Below are 26,859 nucleotides of genomic sequence, written 5' to 3' on the forward strand. Positions count from 1 at the left end.
GTCCAGGAAGAAATGGCATAATCAATGTTATTTATGATCTGTGGCCCAGACTAGAGCACTCCTCCAGTGTCATGCTATGGATGAACTCCTTTGGGGAAAATGTCCTTATTCTCAGAGGTCCAATGTCCATCGAATGCTGTCATGCCTATGGTACATGCCTGTTGGGACTGGGGAAGGTGAAGGGCGAGGGAAATGAATGGCTGTGAGCATTTATGTGTGAAGCCCCGAACTAAATCCTTTGTATTTATCTTTTTAATTTAATTGGAGAAAAAAAATGCAACAAAATGCATATTTTTAGAGCACAGTTCAACAAATTCTAAAAAATGTATACACTTGACTGGTGCCTGGGTGGCTCAGTTGGTTGAGTGTCCGACTTTGGCTCAGGTCATGATCTCACGGTCTGTGAGTTCAAGCCCCACGTCAGGCTCTGTGCTGACAGCTCAGAGCCTGGAGCCTGCTTCCGATTCTGTGTGTGTGTGTCTCTCTGCCCCTCCCCTGCTTTCTCTCTCTCAAGTAAATAAACATTAAAAATTTTTTAAAAAAATGTATACACTTGTGAACCTACCACTTAAATCAAGACCTAAGACATTTAAAAAAAAGTTTACTTATTTATTTTGAGAGTGTGTGCACACATGTGAGCAGGGGAGGGGCAGAGAGAGAGAAAATTCTAAGCAGGTCCTGCACTATTAGTATAGAGCTGGACGTGGGGTTTGATGCCAACCATGAGATCATGACCTGAGCCAAAATCAAGAGTCGGTTGCTCAACCTACTGAGCCACCCAGGCACCATAAGACCCAAGACATTGAAAATCACCCCACAGAATTCCTTCCTCTCCCTTTCCAATCAACCCCCACCCATCTACCCAGCCAATCTCTGTTACGGATTCTACCACCATAGGTTGGCTTTGGCTGTTCTCAACCTTCACGTAAATGAGAACCAACACTGAGTATTCTTTTGTGTCCGGCTTCTTTGGCTCAACATAATGTTTTTGAGATTTATCCACACGGTTGTGTGCCTTAGTTCATTTTTTTTTTAATTGCTGAATGTTTTCCCAGTGTATAAATATACCACAATCTGTATCCATTCACCTGATGACGGGCCCTTGGATTGTTTCCAGTTTTGGGTAATTATGAAAAAGTCCCTGGTAACACTTATGGACAAGTCAGTTCAGTTTTTGGACACATACTTTCACTTCTCTTAGGTAACCGGCTAGGAGAATAGCTGGTTTGTTAAATAGGTCTCGGGGTAACTTTTTATATGAAACGGTGAAACTGTTATCCACAGTGCTAGTACGGTCTTTCATTACCACCAGGAGCGTATGAGAGTTCCAGTTATGCTGTACCCTTGCCAAATCTCGATTTTGTCCACATTTCTAATTTTAGACATTCATGTAGGGGTATAGTTATATCTCATTGTTGTTTCTATTTGTGGCTCTCTGCTGATTGATGATCTTGAGTGCAATTTTATGTGCTAATTGGCCATTCATATATTATCTTTTGTGACATGTCTTTTCAAGTCTTTTGCCCATTAAAACAACTTGCTTACTTTTTACTTTTATTATCAAGCTGTAAGAGTTCTCCATATGTTCTGGATACAAGTCCCCTGTCAGATAGCATGTACTGAGAATATTTTCTCTCTACCTCCCATAGTTTGGGGCTGACTTTTCATTTTTTTAATGGTGTGTATTTTTCCTACTTTTAAAAATCCCTCATTAAGATGTCATTTACAAATAATAAAATGTCTCAACTTTAATGGACAATTTAATGAATTTTTACAAGCGTGTACACCCTGGTAACAAGCATTCCAATCAAGATACGGAGCATCTCCATTAACCCCCCAAAGTCCCCTCCCCAGCCCTCAGGCCATCACCGATCTGCTTTCTGTCATAAATTGGCTTTGCCTGGTCTAGGATTTTATATAAATAGAAGCATACAGCATGCACCCTTTTGTGTCTGGCTTCTTTCTCTCAGCAGAATGTTTCCAAGATTCATTCATGCTCATGCATGTCTCAGTAGTTCGTTCCTTTTTATTGCTGAATTTTACTTCTTCCTTTCTGGTCTTTATTTTTTATTTCTTTTTCTTGCTTCAGCGCATTGGCCAGAAACTGTATATTGTGTAACGTTGGAAAAAACTGAAGAGAGAAGATATCCTTACCTTGTTCCTGATCATAGGAGGAAAGTGTTCATTACTTCATTATTAAATGTGTTAGGTATATATATATTTTTTTCCCTAGAGGCCCTTGTCAGATTGAGAAAGTTCTCTCCTGTTTCTAGTTTGCTGAGCACTTTTACCTTTACTGGGTTTTGAGTTTTGACAAATGTGTGTCCTGTTTCTACTGAGATGATCACATGATTTTCCTCCTTTGTTCTGTTAATATGGTGAATGATACGGATTGATCTGTAGATGCTGAACCCACCTTGCATTTCTGGCACAAGCCCCACTTGGTCATGGTTTATTTATTATCCTCTTTATATTGTTGCTGTATTTAACCTACTAATGTCTTGTGGAAGATTTCTGTGTCTATGCTCATGAATGATATTGTATTTAATTTGCTTTTCTTGTGATGTCTCAGTCAGGTTTGGTATTGTGGTTATGCTAACTTCATAAACAAAATTATAAATTGTTTCCTTTCCTCTTTCTCTATTTTCTCAGTTTGTGTAGGCTTGGTATCATTCCTGTCCTAAATGTGAAGCCATCTGGACTTGGTGATGGTGTGTGTGTGTGTGATGATTTTTAATTATGAATTCAATTCCTTTAGTGGATTTAGAGACATTCAGACTTCCCATTTCTTCTTGTGGTGGTTCTGTTGTGCTGTTTTCCAAGGAATTTGTCCATTTCATCTAAGTTGTTGAATTTATTAGCATACAGTTGTGTATAATATTCTCTTATCACTTTTTAAATGTCTGAAAAATTGGTAGTAACGTCCTGTCTTTCGTTTCTGATATTAGTAACTGGTGTTATCTCTTTCCTTGTTTTTGATTTCTAATTTAATTATGCTTTGATCAGGAAACATACTATCCATGTTCCTTTAAAATTTACTGAGATTGAGTTACAGTGCAGCGTATGGTATATCTTGGTGAATGTTTCATGTGCACTTGAAAAGTATGTGTATTCTGTAATAGTTGGTGTAGGTGTTTTATAAAAGGCAATTAGGTCAACTTGTTGGATAGTGTTGCTCCAATCTTCTATAGTTTTACTGAGTTTTTGTCTAGTTATTCATCAATTGCTGAGAGAGAAGTGTTCAACTCTCTAGGACTATAGATTTGTCCATGTCTCCCTTTAGGGCTATTTTTGCCCCTTGTGTTTTTGAAACTTACCATGAGGCACCTACACATTTAAGATCACGATATCTTCTTGAGGGATTGATTCTGTTATCATTGTGAAATAACTCTCTTTATCTCATGCAATATATTTGTCTTGAGGTTTACTTTGTATAAGATAGTCATACCAGCTTTCTTATACTTACCGTTTATCTTTTCCCATTCTTTAATTTTTTTTGGTCCACCTTTTGCTTTTAGCCCATCAGAATATTTTTATATTTAAGGTACATTTCCTGTAAACAGCCTATTTGAGTACTGCTGTTTTACCTTGACAATCTCTGTGTTTTAATTGGAGGGTTTAATGCATTTACATTTAATAGTATTTTTGATACAGTTAAGTTGAAGTCTACTATCTTGCTTTTTGTTTCCTTTTTGTCCCCACTGCTATTTCTTCCTTTGTTCTACCTTCCTTGACTCCTTTTGGGGTAACTGAGTATTGTTTTAGGTGATCATTCCATCTCCTCAATTGGCTTTTGATTTATACCTCTTTGTATTATTATTTTTTTAATTTTATTTTTTTCAACGTTTATTTATTTTTGGGACAGAGAGAGACAGAGCATGAACGGGGGAGGGGCAGAGAGAGAGGGAGACACAGAATCGGAAACAGGCTCCAGGCTCCGAGCCATCAGCCCAGAGCCTGACGCGGGGCTCGAACTCACGGACCGCGAGATCGTGACCTGGCTGAAGTCGGACGCTTAACCGACTGTGCCACCCAGGCGCCCCTGTATTATTATTTTTTTAACTTGTTGCTCTAGGATTTACAGTTTTCATCCTTATCAGAATCTATCTTGAATTAATATAATACCACTCCACATATAATTCTATTTCCATCCCTTCCTGTCCTTTATGCTATTGCTGTCATATATTTTACTATTACATCTGTTATAAACACCATGGTGGGTACACTGTTACTATTTATGCCTTAAGCATCCCATTAATTTTCAAAGAAGTTAAGAAAAAAAGAAAACATTTTATATTTACCCACATGTATATCATTTTCCCTGTTCACCATTCTTTTGTGTAGATCTGAATTTCCATGTGCTATCATTTCTCTTCAGGCAGAAGAACTTTCTTTATTATTTCTTTTAGTATGAGTTCACTTGTGGTAAATGGTGTCCATTTTCATTTATCTGTAAGAAGTGTTAATTTTGTCTTTATTTTTGAAACATATTTTGGCCATGTGTAGAATTCCAGCTTGTAATGTGTTTTCCCCCCCAACCATTTCAAGGGTATTCCACCATCTTCTGGCCTGTTTTTGATGAGAAATCAGTCATAATTTTTTCATTGCTCCTCTCTATGTACTATGCCTCTTCTCTCCTGAATACTTTTAAGATGTTGTTGTTGGTGTTGTTGTTTTAGGATTTTAACTACATCATACCAGACGTGGTTTACTTTGTATTTATCCTGCTTGGGGATCACTGAGGTTCCTGAATCTGTGGAATGATATTTTTGAACAAAATTGAAAAATTTTTAGCCAATATTTCTTCAATTATTTTTCTCCTCCATTCTTTGTCTCTCTTCTTTCTGGGATCCTATTTATATGCATGCTGGTTTGCTTGGTACTGTTTCACAAATCATGGGTAGAACTCTGTTCACTTTTATCAGTCTTTTTTCTTTCTTTTTGTGTCTCATTTGAATAATTTTTATTAACCTGCCTTCAAGTTTGGTGTTCATTTATTGTTTTCTATCTAATCTTCTCATAATACCATCCAATATTTTTAAAATTTCAGGTAATTGTATATTTTAGGTGTAGGTTGGTATGTAATTTTTTTTAATTAAAAATTTTTTTTAATGTTTATTTTTGGGGGGGGGGGAGAGAGAGAGAGACAGAGTATGAACATGGTAGGGGCAGAGGGAGACACACACAGGGTCTGAAGCAGGCTCCAGGCTCTGAGCTGTCAGCATAGAGCCATACACGGGGCTTGAACTCATGAACTGTGAGATCATGACCTGAGCTGAAGTCGGTGCTTAACCAACTGAGCCACCCAGGCGCCCCTAATTTTTTTTTAATGTTTATTTATTTTTGAGAGAGAGAGAGAGAGACAGCGCATGAGTGGGGGAGGGGCAGAGAGAGAGAGAGAGAGAGAGACAGAATCTGAAGCAGGCTCCAGGCTCTGAGCTGTAAGCACAGAGCCTGATGTGTGGCTTGAACTCACGGACTGTGAGATTATGACCTGAGCCAAAGTCAGATGCTCAACCAATTGAGCCACCCAGTCCCAAGGTGTAGGTTGACATTTACAAAAAGTTTTCATATCTTGCCTAAAAGTTTCTCATCATTTATATCTTTCTGTAATAGTTTAGCATGCTTATCATTGTTATTTTATTTTTATATACTTAAAAAATATTTATTTATTTATTTATTTATTTATTTAGAGAGAGAGAGCAGGAGAGGGGCAGAGAGAGAGGGAGAGAGAATCCCAAACAGATTCTGTGCTGTCAGTGCAGAGCCCAACGTGGGGCTTGATCTCATGAACTGTGAGATCATGACCTGAGCTGAAATCAAGAGTAGGACACTTAACCAGCTGAGACTCCCAGGAGCCCCTAACATGTTTATTATTGTTATTTTATTTTTATTATTAAATTTTTAAAAATGTTTGTTTATTTTTGAGAGAGAGAGAGAGAGAGAGTTGGAGGGGGGAGAGAGAGAGAGAGAGAGGGAGATACAGAATCAGAAGCTGGCTCCCGGCTCCGAGCTGTCAGCACAGAGCCTGACATGGGGCTTGAACTCACAAACTGTGAGATCATGACCCGAGCTGAAGTCAGATGCTCAACGGACTGAGCCACCCAGGTGCCCCATATTATTGTTATTTTAAAGTTACTGTTTCTAATTCCAACACGGGCTATATGTGGATCTGTTTCTACTGGTTGTTTATTTTTCTTTTCATATTTTCCCTCTTTTTTTTCATATGTCTAGTAATTTTTGATTATATATAGGGGACATAACCCTTTAAAATTTTTTTTTAATGTTTATTTGTTTTTGAGAGAGACGGAGCATGAATGGGGGAAGAGGAGAGAGAGAGAGAGAGAGAGAGGGAGACACAGAATCTAGAACAGGTTCCAGGCTCTGAACTGTCAGCACAGAGCGTGATGTGGGGCTCAAACCTGGGAACGGTGAGATAATGACCTAGGCCGAAATCAGACACTTAACCGACTGAGTCACCCAGGTGCCCCTGGACATAACCCTTTTTAAAAAAAAATTTTTTTTTTTAACGTTTATTTATTTTTGAGACAGAGAGAGACTGAGCATGAACGGGGGAGGGGCAGAGAGAGAGGGAGGCACAGAATCTGAAGCAGGCTCCAGGCTCTGAGCCATCAGCCCAGAGCCCGACGCGGGGCTCAAACTCGCGGACCGTGAGATCGTGACCTGAGCAGAAGTCGGATGCTTAACCAACGAGCCACCCAGGGGCCCCAACATAACCCTTTTTAAATTGTATCCTGGATGTTGCGAATAACTCTTTATAGTGACTCTGGGTCAGTTGTCTTCCTCTGAATAGTATTGAATTTTGTTCTAACAGGCAGTTAAATCAATGGTGAATCACTGGTTTTGTTTGGTCTTAGAAGGACTATTTAGGCTCTGTTTACGGATGGGCATATTTTAGTTTTGCCCTTGATTCTGGACTATGCCCTTTGTCTTGGGATGTGATCTTAACTCCTGCGGAATGACTCATCTGGCATTTCAGTGGCAAGTGTGAGGTATTTATGAAGTCTCTCCAACTTGGTTGTACTTGGATATCAAGTCTGTCTCCCCTCAGTGGCAGCTGCTGAAGTTACTGCCCATTCTTTCCAACTGCTGTTTTTCTCCCGAGCTTCCGGGAGTCCCTCCCTATCTGTATGAAGTTCGAAGTTCAGTCCAGGACTTTAGGGAGGTTTATGTAAAAATGTGGGGGCTCCCCATCTGGGGCCCCTCCTTTCTAGGATTTCTTTTCCCAATTTTTGGCCTTTCAGGCAACCCTAAATTCTGACTTCTGACTCCTTAACTTAATGGCTGCTGTCTCCTGCTCGACCTCTATCCCCAGGATTCCCTTAGAACTTGGCGTGCCTTCACGGGGAGGTCAGGTAAATAAATGTGTCCTTCACTCGGTGTGGTTCCCTTCCTTCAAAGGCTGTGTAGCCTCCCGTTTCTGCCTGCTGTTAGTCTCTCTCCAGTGCCATCAAATAGTTTGTGCAGGGTTTATAATTGCTATTTCCGGGAGAGTTTGTCTGCTATAAGCTACTCCACCATTACTGAGAACCAAAAGCTTCTGTACTTATTACATGTAACATTCACAGGACTCCTTTGAGGTAGACGTTCCCATTCTCATTTGATTAATGAGAAACTTGAGTATCAGAAGGTTAACTAGCCTGTCCAAGATCACAAACCTAATCAGTGACAGAGCCAGCAGATGGACCCGGGAATTTCTGATTCCAGCCTTGTGCTTATCACACTACACTGCCTCTCCAGGGGCTGGAGAAGGGCTGTAGGAAGGGCTGTACGTGGCTGTAGGAAGGGAGACACGCTCCAAGGAGGACTTTTCAGAGCGTTTCTCTTCCTTTTTATCTAACGGTTCTTTTCTTCATTCTTCCTCATGGTTTGCTTTACTCTTTCATCTTTGGAGCTCATGAGTTGACCAGGATTTTGCACAAATTTCCTGTATGACCTTGGAAAAGTCGCTGCTCTCCTCTGGACCTCAGTTTTCTCATCTGTAAATAGGGAAGTTTGGCAGGGTAGGGTGTATCCTATGATTAGAATGGATTGGATCCTCTATGTTGCTCAATATTGGATCATTAAACACACAAACTGGCTTTGGGAGAAATGAATCATGCCTTTTGGCAAGGCTGGGGGTCTTAAAATGATGTAAATTCACTTTGGAGGGGGAGCTCATTTCTTTGTCTTCTATTAAAACAGGTGCCCACGATGGGCGCACCAGGAATGTAGGTGGTGAAGCTCTGATGGTGAGGATCCAAAGTTTGTTCAGGGTCAGCCACTTCCCTTTCATCGCAGAGGTCATGTCCCGGATGCCCCTGCTACCCTGCTGTGGCTGGTTCGTTATCTGTTCCGTCAGCTTTCCTGAAGCCTCACACACAGTAGCTGGAAAATCACAGCATGTAAAGCATCAACTCTTGCTTACCAATGAGTGTCTGAAAGCGGGTTGGAGTATTTGTTTATCCTGGGCAAGCAAAGCCTCAGGGGGACCCTGCAGCACTGTCTTCAGATATCTGAAGGGCTGTCTCAGGGAAGAATGAGATTTGTTTTCTGGCTTCCCAAGGGAAAGATAGACACAAGAATAGTTGTAATAAAGGAAGCGGATGATGGTAACGTTTATGCCTGCTGCAAGCACCGTGGTAGGCACATTACATGCCTTACTTAATTTAATCCCAAAGAAGGATTGGGGCTCCTGGGTGGCTCCGTCGGTGAAGTGTAAGGGTCTGACTTCAGCTCAGGTCATGATCTCACAGTTCATGGGTTCGAGACCCGCTGCTGGCTCTGTGCTGACAGCTCAGAGCCTGGAGCCTGCTTCAGATTCTGTGTCTCCCTCTCTCTCTGCCCCTCCCCTGCTTGTGCTCTGTCTTTCTCTCTCCCTTAAAAATAAATAAACATTGGGGCACCTGGGTGGCTCAGTCGGTTGGGCGGCCAACTTCGGCTCAGGTCATGATCTCGCGGTCCGTGAGTTCGAGCCCCGCGTCGGGCTTTGTGCTGACAGCTCAGAACCTAGAGCCTGTTTTGGATTCTGTGTCTCCCTCTCTCTGACCCTCCCCCATTCATGCTCTGTCTCTCTCTATCTCAAAAATAAATAAACGTTAAAATAAATAAATAAATAAATAAACATTAAAAAATTAAAAAAAAAGGAAGGATAAATTCTGGCTCAACTTTCTAACCTCCTGTACAATTCAAGAATAAAATTACCGCCTTGAGAGTGAATTCCCCATCATGAGGGGTGTTCAAGCAGAAGCTACGTGAATCCTTGGCTGGAATGGGAAGAGAGAGAGAGTCAAGCACTGGGTGTGCAGTACCTGAGAGGGCTTCTAAGGTCTCGTAAGTCTCAATGTCTAATCATAGATCCCAAATCTATTCTTTCAGTTTGAGAATTAGAGGCAGTGGAACGAGCCAGATAGAATCTTGAACCCCACTCTTTCACGGGCCAGCTGTGTGACCTTGGGTAATTCGTCCACGCCCACTGTTAGTCTCCTCATCTGATCAAATGATATCAGTGCCCTGCAGGCGACAGGTGCTCACCAAGACTTGGTTCCCAGCCCCATCGCCTAATAAACTCCTTCATGTTCCTCTGCCCTTTCATATATGCAACAAACAGCTCACAGCTCCCCCTCTGTTCTCCTATAGTTCAGTTCCATAGACTAGCCATCTCTGCCCTTTTGGGGTTGAGTTACTTTGAGTTGGGTTTATTATGATAAGGACTCTTGCCAAGTCCAGATAACGCCAACCCGCTAGATCTAGGGGTCAGGAGCTGGGAGAGAGGAGAGACACCCGGGATTGAGCCTTGGAGTGTTCTCGCATGTACCTGACATCTCACCCTCCCTTACCCTTTTTATCCCCTGGGCCATGGAACTTTGGATAATTGCTGAAATTTATGAGCCGAACAAAGAACTCAGCATTTTTGCGGTGGAATATTCTGGTGCTTGCCTTTCAGTGCTTCACTGTCTTGAGGCTTCTGTCCACAGTTGTTTTCACTTTATAGAGAGAAGCTTGTGTTTGCTGCCAGCCTGCCTGGGGACATCCTGTGCTGTTCCTCGCTCCCTGGCTTTCCCTGCCTCCCCCAGCCCACAGATCCCGAGGTGTGCCAGCAGGTGGCGCTACAGTTAGCACAGCTGCCCAAGGCCTGTCTGCAGCTTGAGCAACCCGGAGGGAGTCAGTGGGTCTCCCTTGCCAAGCATCCTGGACTTTTCCTTGTGTCTGCAGCCTCCACTCAGGCCTTGGCTGCAATGCTTCTTTGGTTGGGGGTGGGGGTGTACCGGGGTTGCAGAGGTGAGTAAAACGGGGCTCCTGTTTGCCCCAGTCCTGCTCCTGCCAGCATCATAGGGATGTCCCCGGATCCCTGGGGCCTGTCTTCTGCCTCTTCCCCCAGCCTGTACAGCTGAAGGGTAGTGGGCAGAACACGGCACCATCACTGATAGGCTAAGTCACTTAACTACTCAGGGCCTCAGTTTCCTGATCTGCAAAACAGAGCTAATAATTTGCAACTTACAGGGCTTCCTTGCAGGTTAGATGGGAATAGGCATGGCACCTTGCACAATGTTTACACGTGTTTGTTGTCTTTAGGTTAGGGAAGCACTTACAACAGTCCTTCACTCAAGGTGTCAGTCTGGTGGCTGGTCCCGTGTGCCTGTCCTAACTGGCATCCCCTCTCTAGCCATACCCATAGATCTCCCTGCCCCCTGGATCTCAGGCCTCTTAGTGCAGGGTCTGGCACATAGTAGGTGCTCATACCTGCTTATTGAAGGAATTGTCCCACCCTACTTTGTCCTAGCTAAGTACAGAGGAGGAGTGAAAGGGGCTGCCTGCTCCAAGCCACACAGAAGAAGAGGGGCCTCCATGTTGGTCCCCGTAGGCTCTGCATTGACATAGGCTCAGCACCAAATCACATCTGAGTCCTGGACTAGTAAGCGGCGGGCTTTCCTGCGTGACCTCAGGCATGCCACTCAACCTCTCTGGGCTTCTCTGTCCCATCTGTAGGGGGCAGGGCCCTAAGGTACTATGCTCTGAGAGGTCTCAGTTTCTAGGATCAGGTGACCATGAGGTCCCCCTCCCTCTTAGCCAGGCCCTGTGATCTCCCTCTCATTTTTCCACTACAAGTGCAAACTTCTGCTCTGCCCACCCAGATGGAGGGGGATTCAGAGCCTGCTTTTGAGACATAATTTTCAGTTTGATGCTTTTATTGCATCCTGCTGAATGATCTAGTGTGTTCACAAATGATCATATTGTACTCCTTTTAAACAATACTAAAATCAAATAAAATACCCGAATCAAATCTACCAATGAGTCAGTAACGGTGGCAGCAATGGGGTCTCAGGGAGACATGTCCTGTACAGAAGCAGTGAGGTGGCCCCATCCCCCGTTTCTGCGGGTTCAGTGACAGTTCAGCCCATGAGGTCAAAGCACAAAGAGATAGCATCGGGAAGAAGCGAAAGACTGAGCAACAAGGACACCCGCCAGTTTGCGAGCACTTGCTACGTGCCACGCCCTGTAGCAGGAGGGCAGGCAGCTTTCAGAACATGGTCTTTTTCAGTCCTCACAATGACCCTGTGAGAAGTACTGTGTGCCCAAAAGACTGACTGTAGTCTAACTGAAGGTATAGCGGCAGCCCGAGCATTTAAGTGACTATGCTCATGGAATTAGAACCCAGCAGTCTACACTTGTCACAACTAGCTCCATTGCTTGCCTAAAGAAAGAGTCTACCCCAGGGAGGGGGGGGGGGCACAGGAAGTAGACGCAATTCTTGGGTGGGTGGGCAGAGTTTGGAGCAGAGATTTGAGATGGGAACATGGGTTCTTCAGATCCCAATACGGGAAATACTGCACAGATTCACTGAACAGTTTAGTCCTCCTAATAACCTTGCCAGGCAAATACTGTCATCCCCATTTTACAGATGAGCAAACTTGGGTAACTTGCCCAACACCACACAGTTGAGAAGCGGCAGGGGCAGAATTCAGACCCAGGTCTGTCCAACTGCAGGGCTCCTGATTGGGGGTCAGGAGACCTCCTAATCTTGGCTCTGCTGTTACCCTGCTGTCCTCTCTAGGGGACTTAGCTCTTTCATCTGCAAACCCGGTGACTGCTCCCCCTGCCCTCATCCTGGGTACATGGCAGACATCACCAATCCATCACAGATGTGGTCTTAGAACTTAAACACTGCCATTTCATTGAAATTGGAACCAAGAAGGAATGTATTTGGGGAGGCTCCATCTGTAGAAACCATCAAACTACTCATCAGTGAATATTCACATAGAGCAGATAAGTGCTTAGCCTGAGCAAATTATTATATACTATGTAAAATTCAGAATGTGACTTACTTGTAAGAAGAGTGACCATAACCTGCCCTCTTAGGTAGGAGCATCCCTGACTGGTGTTTGGACCATTTGGACCAGAGGAGGATTCACCCAATCAGAACTCAGCGATGTCCCAGTCCCGCACGGAGTCCCACACAGAGTTCTTTGTTATGTTGGCTGGAAACTAGTAGTAGTAGCTGGTGCAGCACTTTGACAAGCAATAAAAATCAACTTAAAAATTACCCATGGCTGGGGCGCCTGGGTGGCTCAGTCGGTTGAGCGTCTGACTTCAGCTCAGGTCATGATCTCACAGTTCGTGGGTTCGAGCCCCTCATCGGGCTCTGTGCCGACCGCTTGCTGAGAGCCTGGAGCCTGCTTCGGATTCTGTGTCTCCTTCTCTCTTTGCCCCTCCCCCCCCCCCACACGCTTTGTCTCACTCTGTTTCTCAAAAATAAATAAATGTAAAAATAAATTAAAAAAAATTACCCATGGTTTGTGACTAATAATAAATAAAAAGGTGTATCCATTGCAAATATGTCTGTGAGTGGGAGACAATAAGAGCAGAAAATGGTGAATTGTTTACACAAAAAAGCAAGAGGATTTTTTTTTTTAAAAAGACTATAACTTGCCTTATTCTAACATGACTTTCACCTTTGGCTTTGCTGGCCCTAGATATGTCTCTGAAGCTCTACAAGAATCCTTCTAGCTTTGGTTGGATAATAGCCGTATAAATAAATAAAAGAAAACTCTCTACAGTTTTATTTTCATCCATCCATACATCCATCCATCCACTCATCTACCCACACCCACCCATCCACTCATCCATCTATCTATTCATACATCCCTCCATCTACCTGCACCCATTCATCTACTCATCTATTAATTCATCCATTCTCCCATCTACCCACACCCACCCATCCACCCATCTGTCCATCCATCCATCCATCCATCCACCCAGACCCACCCATCCATCCATCTACCCATTCACCTACCGACCCATCCCCTTTCCATGTGTCCAATAAACACTTATTTAGCGTGTATTCTCTTCTAGGAACACTGGTAGAAATTGAGGCTATGACAATGAATGAGATGTGGTTCCTATGACCATGGGACTTGCAGCCCAGAAAGAACAGACATGCACATAACAAAGCAAGCGCTATAATGGATGACACCATACACAGGTAGTGGGGGCACTGAGGACAGAATGGCCAGGCCAACTCAGAGTGGAGGGCTCAGAAAAGACTTTATGGAGGGGGTGGTCACTTTAAGCTGAGTCAAGTAGGCCTATGTGGTTCACTGTGCAGAAAAGAAGTGGGTGGAGGGAACTGCCTGGGCAAAGGCACAGAGGTAAAGAGAGGCCTGGCCTGGCAGGGGAGCCTCAGATAAGCAGCAAGATGAACGTATAGGTGAGTGTCAGGCAGGATTGAGCTGCTCAGTGGCCTGGGTGACTGAAAGTTCTCCGTGATGGTCACTGTGAATCCTGTGCACGCAGTGAATATGCATCGCTAGCGGGAGACAGTCCCTGCTAACCCTCCCCTCCCTGCTCTCCTCTCCACTGCTGATGGAAGAGCTGCCTTGGTGGAAGAGGGTTTTTTGTGTGCCTGTGCATGCCAGTGCACCATTATAATCGCATCTTCATCCGGACACAATCTCCAGGGCGAGTGCCGTCGGCACTGGCAGTGTGCTCGCGGCAAATCGCCTTGGAGCCTGATTTGTTGGTGGAAACAGGCAGAGGCAAAGTGTTGCTTGCTGGGATGCAGGCGAGGAGGTGGCCTCACCCAGAGGAATGAGCTTGGAGGCACACAGGCCTGGCTGGGCCACTTGCAGGCCAAGATACAGGGTATCTCCACTCCTTCCGGGTAGAGCTATTGCCTCCTTATGTGTTCCTTCATCTTTTCCTGTCCAGGCCCGGACAGACTATCCCCTTGGCTTGTCAGTGCTGCTGGGGTCCTCAGGGTATAGAACTAGGGGGTTCTGAATCCCACAGTCCCTTCTCTGACCTACAGTCTCAGCTCTGTAAGCTGGAAAATGGCCATTTGGGTTCCAGGCTGCCTCTCTGCCCTGCATTTTATTCTCTTCTTCTTCTTCTTCCTCCTTCTCCTCCTCTTTATTTATTTATTTTTTTTCCTGGCTTCATTTCCAGCTAGGAAAACCCCAGTCCAACTTCCACCCTCAAGCATCATCGACTGAGGAGTCAGGAAGAGGCCAGCAGTCTGACCTCTCTCTATGCTGACCTGGACTATCAGAGCTGCTGCGGACAGCTGTGCAGGGCGTGCACTGCACAACAGCAGGAGGTCCCACTCACAGGGACTGAAGTGTGAAAGTCACCTCTGGAGAGTGCACGGGCAGCCCTGAGCAGTCTGTTTCCCTCTACTGCTATCCCACCTGGGGCTTCACTCGCTCCTTGGCTAGCCATCTAGCTTCAATCCCGGTCACCCCACTGTTTCCCCTTCAGATACGTTCCCTTTACAGATTGGCCTCTGTTCACAATCTCTTTTAGAATGGGGGCCTTTGATGACCTTGCTTTTGTCAATGGGTATATTTGAAACAGAAGTTGGGTCTGGGTTGAAATGTTCACTTAACAGGCTTTCTTAAAGTGGAACACACCTCAATGCATTTCCGACAGTTTTGGTTCTTGGTTCCTTTCAAAATCCACTTTCTACACATTTGAGTGGGAGCAGGGTTGGGAGGAGTGGCCCATCATCTCGGGGTGCCTTCTGCCCAGGCCAGAGAGAGTAGGTGCTAGGTGGGTTGGACATAAGGCACGCCTGCCCAGTTCTGGCTTCCACAGCCTTCCTGAGGTCTTCCCCCCATCCTGGGGGCCAGTTACCCTCCCACCCCCCACCCCCACGCCCACCTGTAAGCCTTCCACAAAACCTGGAACAGATTCTGGGCCAGGTAGGAGGGTTTTCAGCCCACCGCGCGCGCTTTCTGGATGTTGTCGACCCACAGCAGCAACCACATGTGTGGCTTCATGAATCTGCACAAGAATTCTCCAGGTGGGGGTTGGGCAGCTTCCCTGAGGGGCTCCCAGCAACAACTCCCGCCCTGCACCATCCCAGGAGACCTCTGAAAGCCCAGCAAGGGTGTCAGAATGGGCCACGGCCGGCCGCCTTCTCCCTCTGGGACTCTGCAGCTGCAGCAGGGACCCCAGAGCAGAGTCCACCCTGGAGCGCCTGCAGAGGCCAGGGATGGATTTCCTCTCTGGGCTGGTGACACCGCATGATTAAGGCTCCAGCTGCACCCCTGCAGGGCCTGAGATGGCCCTGCAGGGAGGCTCTGTGTGCACAGAGCAGTTGCCATAAAATTCATCTTCTGTCACCGCCTTCCTGTAGCTTTTCCATGGGGGTGGTGGATGTTTACGGCCAGAGAGCATGTGCGGATTCTGGAAGGGTGAGTGCAATCGAAAGTTTCTGCTCTTGAGCCACTTGGCTCTCGGACGCGAGGGCGAGTTCTCAGGTCTGATCCTTCCAGCTCCGAGCTGCTGGAGCCACATTTAATTGGATCTTATGTAATTTTCCAAAGAGGGGTACCTGCTTTGTATCTAGGCTGTTTATAACACCACACCGGGTTCCATAATTCTCCAAATAATTAATATTCATGGGGAGCTCGTTACAATTGTGGAAGCCCATCGATCACCACCTATTAGTCCTTCAAACTGTGGCTCCCTCACCACCGTCCCTAGAAATGCCACCATCGTTGACACACCGCGTCGTATTTCTTACACAGGCCAGAGTACTTTACAACTTTAAGGAAACTTTCTTTTCCACTAAATGATTCTAATTTTGTATGGCTGGGTTGGTTGTCTTGCACGGCTCACGATGATAATTACAAAGTCTAGGTATGCGTTTCCTCATCTGCATAACAGGAATAATTAGCTCTATTTCATAGGGTTGGAGGAAGCATTAAATGAGATACCCACCACAGCATTTGGGGCTGTGCCCCGGTGGGCGGCGGGGGGAACCTCCCCTTTGTGGAGATTTGGTACAGGTGGGGTGGGGATTCTGCTCACTGCTGCCCCTTGTGGTCCCCAGGATGGGCCATGGTTGCCTGAACCGCACTGGGAGGAGGTTAGGGAAGAAAACCGTGGCAGGGAACCCTGTTCACCCAGGGTGCCCAAGACCTTGACTGAAAGCCTGAAGCCCAACTCAGAACTTTGACAAGAAGATGTAAATGACCCATGAAGCCCTCAGGACAAGAAGATGCAAATGACCCACGAAGCCCTCTGCGAGATTCCCTTTATACTGAATGTGGCTGCTGGGAAAATCCACCCCCGCCCAGGCCACAGATCTGAACTGAATGGCTATTCCTTGGTCTGACCTACCTCCCAGCAGGATGCACCTCTGTGCAGAGACAGGAAGCAAGACAGGACATCTTTGGTTGGCAACATGCCGTCCCTCCTCCTGCGTTCCCAAGAAGCCACGGTCTGGATTGGGGTCGATCAGACCTAGTGTCAGATCCGGGCTCTGGATGACCACTGACACGTGACACTTCTCTACAGGTGTCAGTGCCTTTATCTGCAAGGTAAGATGTATATTGGGTCTGTCATAGAGCTGGTGCTCAAAAATGTCATGTTGCCCATCCCGCTTTCCTCTTCCCCGACTCAGAGGAGCGTCGGAAGAAATCAGAAGCAATATTGACTTAACTACAAAATGCTCAGATGTTTTCCCTGCTGCTCTGATAAAGTAGGCTTTGAAGCGAACCTTCCCGTGCAAGTCTGGATCATCACAAATGAGCAGATGCAAACTGTCAGCCCACGAGGAAGTCCCGGGTGTTTGCTTTTCAAAGAGGAACAAATAACCCCCGTTTGAGCTCTTTGTGAGGCTCCCTGAGCTTGTCCCATGGTCCTCAGCCCTCAGCGGTCCTTCTTGGTGGTGGGGAGGTGGCATATCCCGCCATGAAAGAGGTAGGGGTGGAGGGGGAGGCCCGGGCTGACACCCTCTGGTAGGCACTTTGCATAGATTAAGCATGAGGTCAGTACTGCTGTTATCCCTGTTACGGCAGAGGAGGAAACTGAGGCAGAAATCTGCAGAGACTTGCTCCAGGCCTCACTGCTGGTAAATGGTGGAGTCAGGATTCAGAAGCCCTGCACCACTGTCCTACAGGGTCTGCTCCAAGGTAGCCCTCTGGGTCTAAGCCCCGTGATGGTGGCCGCTGCCCCTGGAAAGAAGCCATTCATTATCAAAGACCTACTGCGGGATTCCTGCATGTCTCAGGATTCTCCGCTGATGGTCTTTTTCCCTCTCAATGTGGGACTGCCACATTACTTCCATGTCACAGGTAAGAAGACTGAAGATCAAAGCAACATGATTGGCCTGAGATCATCTAATAAGTTGAAGGCAGGGTTCGGACAAGAACCCAAGGGTTTTGACTCCTGGTCATACCCCACATTGAGCCAGCTCTCTCTCCCTCCCTTGCCCCATCCAGCCCTCATTTTGGGTTACTGCCCAACCACCTGGGAGAGGCTGGATGATCCCATATGGGGAGTCAGCCATCACACTGACCACAGCCAGATTCCAATTTTGTCCTTTCCTGGGAGCCTCTTTGAGCATACTAGTAAGCTGACTTATCTCTGGGGTCTTCCAGAGAAGCCCCCGGCAGGCACCTTACTCAGGGATTGTACTGAGAGTAGGAAGAATTATGGGTTTGTATTCGGAAATTCTAAGCTTGAAACTCAGCTTTACCATCTGCTGGCTTAGTGACCTTGGGCAGGTTGTCGAACCTCTTTGAGTATCAGTTACCTCTGTGACATAGGAATATCATTCTCCGTCTTGGAGAGTTTTTATGAGATAACATATGAATCCAACACACTGGTTATATGACACATAGCAGGTGCATAACATAGCAGAGATCCTGTCTTTTGTCACTGGCAGAAGAATCCAGAGTCTTAAGAAAATCCAGTTGGTAAAATGCACCCAAACCTGAGTCACAGCAAGGGTTATTGTAATTATTCAAGGATCCCTGATTTTCACAAAAGACTTGGCCAGGTCCTTTAAATGTCAGCTACATGTGCATTCTGCCACGCCTGTTTTCGAATCATTAGCTACTTGACAGCGACATTAGTGGGGAGAGAGAAAGAGCACAGCTCATGTTATGGAAAGCCAGCGCTAGGAGCCATTACCTGCTGGAAATCAAATTGGATCGGGAAAAAAAAATGGGTCTGAAAGAGTAACCCACGGAGAAGATTTCATTTATAAATATCTCTCTCACCGTCCTGCCTGGGGAGCCCATCCTTCAGTTGTTCAAGGCAAGATATGAATGCAGAGTCAGGCACCCCCAAAGGCTTCCCCCTAAACTTTAAAAGCCCGGTGACAGGTGATTGGAATGACTTCACAATGTAAGATGCCAAGGCTGTAATTGTTAATTCTTCTGGCAGTAATTTATCCTGCTATCCCTTTGGGTAGCTAAGCAGCTCCAATCAAGTTGCCCAATCGGCTTATACGTCTTCTTGATGAATCACTTTCGTTCTCTAGGTCCTTTCTCTGGGCTGTGGTAATTCTTGACAACTGCCTTAGAGCCTCTGTCTCCTGCGGGCGCAGAAGGGAAGAGCTATCTGCCAGGAGGAACACGTGGAAAACAGAGAGCTCCTGGCATTGGGGGAAGTTGGCAGGTGGGGGGCTGAACCTTCTTTTCAGGATGGAGAGGCCAGGGCACGGGATGCAGGACACGATGTGTGCTCACTGACCTCCCGGCACCCCTGGATCAGGGGTGGCTGGGCAAGCCCCATCTGATGAGCTCCAGTGAGTATTCAGGCATCTTCACTAAGAAAATGTCACGTGATAAACTGTGAATCCACTGCACAGACACACCCAGGCAGCATGGCAGAGACCGTGAGGGCTCAGGTATTGGTGTTCTGATCTTCTGCCTGGGCTGGGTAGGGGTTGCCTTTCCCAGCCCCCTTTGCCCCTAGGTGGGGCGTGTGACTAGTTTTCACCTATGAGATGTGGGTAGAAGTGATGTGGGACTCTGCTGAGGTGGTTGAGGGTAGATGCCCCCAGAGGAGGATGGAATCACGGGGGGCTGGGGGGAGAGAAACCTGGATCCCTAAAGAACAGTATGGAGCAGAGCTGGGCTGTAGTGTGGGCAAGGAATAAACATCTATTGTGTCAAACCCCTCAGATTTAAGAGGGGATTTAAAAAAAATTTTAAATATTTATTTCTGAGAGAGACAGAGTGTCGGTAGGGGAGGTGCAGAGGGGGAGACCCAGAATCTGAAGCAGGCTCCGGGCTCTGAGCTGTCAGCACAGAGCCCAACATGGGGCTCAAACTCATGGACTGCAAGATCATGACCTGAGCTGAAGTCAGATGCTCAACTGACTGAGCCACCCAGGTGCCCCGATTCAAGAGTGGTTTATGGCAGTTAGCCTCTCATGCCTATGGCAGGCAATACCTGATGTAGCAGAACTCAAATCCTCAAATGTAAGGAAATCCCAGGTGGCAGTGTATCCTAAGTTAGGTGGGTGGCTTCTACTAACCAGATAATACATTATAACTCACTTCTGATGGCTGCTATGTGGACATCCAGCTATCACTTGAAGAACACTGGAAAGCCAAATCCTTAATTTTAGACCTTATGAATTGTCCCTATTGGGAGTTGGAGAGAAGGTCATGGTCTTTCTGTAAAAGGACTTGGACCTCCCCCTCTCCCTCAGCCTCCGCTGGATGGGTGAGAAGTCTGACTCCATCTCGCCAGTCCATGCAAGCGTCCCCTCTTCTCCACAAGTTGAGACCATCACCAGCCCCCTCCTGCACCATTGCAACCGTCTCCTGACTGCTCCTCCTGCCTCCCATCTGACTCTGGCCTGACCTTCCTAAAATGTGAACTCAGCCGTGTCACCATCTTCCCTGATGAAATCCAAGCTCTTTTTCTTCCCGAGGCCCTGCTCACTCTGCTGCACTGCCTCACCTCTCCTCTTGTCTTCCCCCAAATCATCGGGCTCCCTTGGCCTCTCCACATTTGTTTTTGTGCCTCCCTACCTGGATGGTTCTTCCTGCTCCTTGATCTGCAACCACCTCATTGGCTTGTAAGGCTCAGCTTGTGCCCCTCTGCCAAGAAGCCTTCTCCATCCATTCCTTCTGCCTTTGGACCGCGGTGTCCAGGCTTGGGTTTTATCCCAGCACCTGCAACACTTTATTGTAGTTATTGGCTGACATGCCCACCTCCTACTAGCCTTCAAGCTTTTTGGAGGGAGTCAGCGGGAGACAGATTTCTCTTTGCCAAAGCTGGCACAAGGCTGGGCTCTGCTAACGGAACTCTTGGCTCTGTGATAGCCGAGGTGGTTACCATCGCAACTTTCCCTCCCTGGGCCTCAGTTTCTCCAAAAGCAAATCTGAGAGGGCGCTTGCCCTTGGTGGTCTCTTCGGGCCTTCCCAGCTTCAGTATTCCAGGATTCTATAATTTTACCACGAGCACAGCGCAGTCACGTGAGGGAAATCAATACTCAGAGTTTTTCCTGAGCTGTGTCTGTGCAAGCCACAATTCTTCAGAAGACTGTCCTCAGGGGTGCCTGTGGCTTTCAGCTCTGCCTGATGCCAGAGAGAATTTATCATTACAGAAAAGCTTATGGTGCAGGTTTATAGTAACTGTGGCATCTCGGGCGTGCTGGTGCTTCATTTATCAAGTAAACACCGCTTGGTTATTTAGACTTCAGTCATTGTGCTCATAAGCTATCACTCAGATACAAACGTTGGGGTAGGATGTCCCCTTTTATTGACCCCGATGAGAGATGGGCATGGCACGGGGAGCAAGGCCCTCTGGAGGCTTGCTACTTGGGACAAGGATGCTCTGATGCCGGGGCAGGTGAGGAGTGGGGGGCAGGAATTCTCAGCACTCTTCAAGCCACGCCGTTAGCAGGCTCAGGGAGCTCTGCTGTCATGGGACATGTGGCCTTGGGCAAGTTTCCCCCTTCACAGAACCCATCCGTGTTGGCATTCGGGTCAGGGCTCTCCTTTCTGCATTTCCCAGGGTGGCTCTGGGTGGCTGCCTCCCTCCCAGCATGCTCTCAGAGTTCACTGCTGAAGCCAACTGTGTCTAATCCAGTTACCTTCATTGGTGTGGTTTCATCTTTGGTTCTCTTTATTATTGATGTCTATGTCTTTGTAGCTTTTCTTTTTTTTTTTTTTTAAAGTAGGCTCCATGGCCAATGTGGGGCTTGAACTCGTGACCCGGAGATCAAGCGTCACATGCTTTTCTGCCCAAGCCAGCCAGGAGCCTCTCAGTTACCTTCATGGGTTCAACAGCTAAAAATAGTGAGAATTCAGTGGATGTTTATGAAGCTGGAAGCCCCTCTCTGCCAAATGCCTGGCCTTGAGCATGTGGGATTTGGTCCCCCATGGCTTCCTGCAGAAGGATTCCTTGGGCATCCCCCACTCAGTTCCTGCCAACTGACTCACTCTGACCCCAGGGTGGCTCCTCACCTATTAATTGGCTCAGTTGCCGAGTATTTCCCTGTCCTGCCCCAGGGCTACTCATTCCCCAAGAGCACTTCTGGTTTCCTAAGGGCCACCTGAGGTCAGCAAGTCTTCTGAGAACTTCCCACATCCTTGTCTACTTTGCAGCCCTTTGTTATGGCTAAGTTTGCTCATTTGCATTTCAAGTCTTGCCTCCTCCAGGAAGCAGTCCTGGCCAATCCCTCCTTCTCCTTCTTCTTGGCTCCAGTAGCACTTGCCTTGATCACTGGGTACTTTGTCCTGGGCCGCCATTTCTCTTTCTATGATCTGATATCTTTTTTAAAAAATTTATTTGAGAGAGATAGAGAGAGAGAATGAGCGGGGGAGGGGCAGAGAGAGAGAGAGAGAGAGAGGGAAAGAGGATCCCAAGTGGGCTCTGTGCTGATAGCAGAAAGCCCAATGAAGGGCTTGAACCCATGAACTGTGAAATCATGACCTGACCTGAAGGTGGACCCTCAACGGACTGAGCCACTCATGTTCCTTGATCTGATATCTTTCTATCTGTCCCAAAGGCCTCAGGGGCTTTGGGAACAGAGCTTTCCTGGTGGTTCTTCATGACCCCAACTTCACCTATTGTAGGCACCCCTGAAGGCTCTCATTAATTTTTTTTTGCATGGCGGCATGACAGAAATTGGGGAAGAGCCAACTCCTAAGATGAAAGTCCAAATGCTTAACCTGGCTTGCCAGGCCCAGCTTGATCCAGCCTTGCCTGTTTCCCAGCCTCTTCTCTCTCCACTTCCTGATCCTGACTTTATGCTCTGCAGTAAGAATGGCTCACAAGCTGGTTCTTGCCTCTGCGCCTTTTCTTAGGCTGTTCATGATGCCTGATGGCCTTTCCTCCCTCTTTTCACCCAGCTAATGTTTAACAGTCCCTCCAATAGCAACTCCTCCAGGCAGCCTTCCTTGGCCTTGCAGTTTGAGTGAGCACCCCTCTTCTGGACTCCTACCCCTACTCCTACTCCTACCCCTACTACTAGTCCCCTGTGCTTTGCCTCTCCTAGCACATTATCACGAGGTTCCCACATTGGTTGGCCTCACCAAACTGTGAGCTTCCCAGGGGTGAGGCCATTGGTAAACATCTGTGGGTTCCCAAGATGTGCAGATACTTGTTGAGTTAACGGATGAATGAATGTGGGCCCTGGAGTCCTTCCAGGCTGGACATAAGCAGGTCACAAGGAAGACGGGAAATGCAGATGTCAAGTCGAGGTCCAGGGCCAGAGACAAGCAGCCAGGACTAGGCCAGGTGAGTGTCAGGGGTCCAAAGTGATGGGTTCTCTGTGTAAGGGCTGAGGAGGCTTCCCAGGGTGAGGCCCAGGAAGGGGAGGGGCACAATAGGTGTCATGTGGTTAGGAAGAGGGAGTGAAGGGATGCAGACCCCACCGCGATTGTGCTCTTTAAGAAACTGCCATTATCCACCTGCCCACCTCTGGCTCTTAAAGGAACAGTATGTCCCTATATCCTCACAGAGTCTGCCTTCCTATCTGAGGCTTCAAACTGCTTCGTATGGAAGGGTATGTAAGCGCGAAATGAACTGGAGCTCCCGGAAGTTATTTATAGTGAGGCTCTGGCTGAGTGTTCCTGGTGAACAGATGTGTGTGTGCGTGTGTGTGTGTGTGTGTGTGTGTGTTTGGTGGAGGGTGAAGTATCACCATGGTCTGTATTTATTTATTTATTTATAGTTATTTATGTTTTTAAAACATTTTTTAAATGTTTATTTTTGAAAGAGAGAGCACGAGCGGGGGAGGGGCAGAGAGAGAGGGAGACACAGAATCGGAAGCAGGCTCCAGGCTCTGAGCCGTCAGCACAGAGCCCAGCGCGGGGCTCGAATTCATGAACCATGAGATCATGACCTGAGCTGAGCTGAAGTAGGATGCTTCACCAACTGAGCCCCCCAGGCACCCCTCACCACGGACTTTAAACTTTAATGTGCCTAGGATCATGAGGGGCTCTTGTTAAAACGTAGGTTCTGGTTCAGCAGGCCTGAGGTGGGGCCTGAGACTCTGCGCTTCTGACCAGCTGGTGTTTCTGATGTGTTCATGCTGCAGATGCTGCTGGTCCCTGGGTAACACTGAATGACAAAGAACTAGCAGGAATCCGGGCTTCTCCATAGGGTTGATCTGGACCCAAGTCCACAGAGTCATGGAATCAGAATTTTTAGAATGTTTGAAGTGGAAGGGACCAGAGATATTGCCATATTTCACTACTGTATGTGCCATTAGTTTGCATGCTACTTTGGCAGACGGTATCCTGCAGCTAATGGTAAGAAGCCATTGACTGTAAGGGCCCCTTAATTTCAGAGATGTCGGTGTGTGACATCGAGTTGAGGAGTAGGGTATTTGATTTAACTCTTACCCTCCTCATTTTACAGAGGAGCATGTGAGGTGCAGAGAGAAGGGACTTGTCTGTGCCTGCAAAAGGCTGAACCTGGACTTGCCCGTGAGGCCTGAGGAAGTACTCCCAGAGCATCATCAGGCCCAGGGTGAAGGAGGGAGGTCTCCCTGTGATCGCTGGACAACTTGGGGTCCTCCGAGGCTCCCAGCTCATCCTGGACTCCAGGCTGCACCCCGCGAACCGTAATCTCTTCCTGTCCCTTGGCAGCATGTTTCTGCTAAAAAGCTTCAAGCCCAGGGCTTTCTTTGTCTGATTTTATATTCAGAACATCCTTTTCTTTCTATTCAGGAAATTCCTAAATTAAATTGAGTCCCAGATGGCACAGTTTGAGCCTTTCCGCCCTTGGCCTCTCTTCCTGGGAATCCAAAGAAAGGCAGCTACTCCATCTTCTCTCGGCCTTGTCTCTTCCTTGATAAATGGTGGACTTAACTGAATACCGGAACTGGATCACCCAGGGTGGGGGTTTTCAACCCACACCCTGCATCAGAATTCCCCAAGGGTGCTGGTGTGAACCACAGATGCCCTGGGCTCACCTCAGAGATCAGGATTCAGTTGCTCTGGCGTGGGGCCCAAATGCCCCTTAGAGGATTCTAATCCGGCAGCTAGGTTGAGAACCATTAATCTAGTCCAACCTGTTTGAAGGGTGGAAAAACTGAGGTCCAGAAAGGCCAAGTGATTTGCCTGTGGTCATAACAGTGGGCTGCAGAGGTGGGGCTAGACTTCAGTTCTCTGGGTTATTCCTGGATTCCTCACTCAAAGCCCTAACTAGCCTACCCCACTTAGCCTTTACTGGGAGTGACAGATTCTACAGTAGGTACACAGCTTTCTCTCTCTCTCTCTCTCTCTCTCTCTGTGTGTGTGTGTGTGTGTGTGAGAGAGAGAGAGAGAGAGACCCAGACAGACAGGGAGAGAGAGAGAGACAGGTTCACTCCATGTTGGAAAATCTAAGCAGAAATTAACAGAACTTGGAAGAATATTCCAGCCGAACGTGGAAATACAAGGACCTCAAGCAATACATGGACACGCGCAATGCTGTTTGTCTGACCATCACTCCTGACCATTCAGGGAGGGATGTATAACCCCTTCCCAGCACCCCCAGACAGGATTCAGTCTTCTCTGGGGGAATAAGCACATTAATGGGGCTCATATGTTTAATTTCCCAGCCCTGAAACCACGTCTGGGTCTATCTGCAGACTCTAAGTTCCCGAAGTCCCCATGACAGAGCCTGATGTCCCCACTGTCATGTGCTGGATGTTTGGGGCTGGGTGGCTTGGGCTGCTTATAAAGTTTACTGGCCAATGAATGACTCATCAGGGATCAATGTAGTTCCCATTAGGGAGTGCCTTCTGGAAGCAATTAATGGACAGGACAGGCTATTAAATTCCGTGGGAATGCAATAGCCCATTGAGCTGGCGTCTTCCAGCAGGTGAGTTGATGTTGTCAGAAGGAACTGGGTGTATTTTCAGCCCTTCTCCGGCTGCCCACGGTTTACTTCCAAAGCCAGAGAGCTTCTCCCAAAGCTGCTGACCATCTGTTGGTGGTCACATTGTGCATGGGATTTTGAACTTGCCTGCTTACTTCCATCCCCAGCCATCACTAGGCCCAGTGCGGTGAATGTGTGTGCTTTTGTGCATGCTTAAGGAGGTGGGAAGGGGGTGAAGCAGTACCAGGGAGGAGCTAAATTAGGGCCATCAGCTGCATGACTTAGGGCTCCAGACACTGATTGGCAAGTGGGTCTTCCGGGCCTATTTTCCATTCAGGAGTTTTCCAACTTTGGGGTGCATCTGTGTTACTGGGCAGCTGGCTAAAAAGGCAGATTCCTGGGCCCCATGTTCAGAGAGTCTAACATAGTAAGTGTGGGGTTGGGCCTAGGAGTTTGTGCACTTAACCTCTTCCTCTCTGCTTCTGACATACACTCTAGTTGGAGAATGATTAGCTCAGGAAACTTCATACTTAGTATTGGGGTGATGGGAAGGGCAGTGTGACAGCTCTTCTCTGCACCCTGATCCTTCAGCTGTAAATCAAAAGGAAGAACCAGATGACCTGAGGTGCCTTCCTGGCTCTTCACACCTGTTGTTTCCCTACCTGCCCAGGGAGGTGGATGTGAAGGCAACAGCTGGAAGCCAAGGTGGAAGAGGTGTGAAAGCTTAAAATATTAAACCCCAGAGTCTTCTAAGGGTTTCATGGTCAAGGGAACCAAACACTTTTCTGGGATAACCCTCTGGAGTGGAAGGAAGATCACTTTCAAGCTGGGCCCACTTTCTAGCACGGTTGAACTGAATGGAATGGTCCCAGTCTGTGGTCTTGCCTCCAGGGCTGACTCGGGTTTGTGGGGGGTCCTGGAGGGGGTTCTGAGGTCCTCAGTGGCTAAGTCAGCTCAGCTTTAGGATGCATCAGAGCCAGCACCATTTTTTTTTGGTGGTGGAAATGGGGGACACGGGGCATAGGGTGCACATGCCCAGATTCATGATACAGAAGTGGTGCCTTAGTTTACACAATTTAAGTTTTCCAGTAAAATTTGAGCATCTGTCACTTCTGGGAATTTATATAAGCTTACATATATATATATATATATATATATATATATACTTAATTTACATAAAGTATACTGGCATACTGAAAACATTTCGAGGGACGACTGAGGGGTTCAGTCAGTTAAGCGTCTGACTTCGGTTCAGGTTATGATCTCACGGTTTATGAGTTCGAGCCCCACATC

General features: G+C 47.1%; 1 protein-coding gene across 2 annotated transcripts in view; it reads right to left on the reverse strand.

The window, feature by feature from the left end:
- Positions 1-26,859, reverse strand: part of ASIC2 (acid sensing ion channel subunit 2) — a 1,009,280-nt gene that overhangs the window by 14,668 nt on the left and 967,753 nt on the right. The gene's annotated exons all lie outside the window — the stretch shown is intronic.

This window comes from Prionailurus bengalensis, chromosome E1 (genome assembly GCF_016509475.1).
Source record: "Prionailurus bengalensis isolate Pbe53 chromosome E1, Fcat_Pben_1.1_paternal_pri, whole genome shotgun sequence".
Classification (NCBI taxonomy): domain Eukaryota; kingdom Metazoa; phylum Chordata; class Mammalia; order Carnivora; family Felidae; genus Prionailurus; species Prionailurus bengalensis.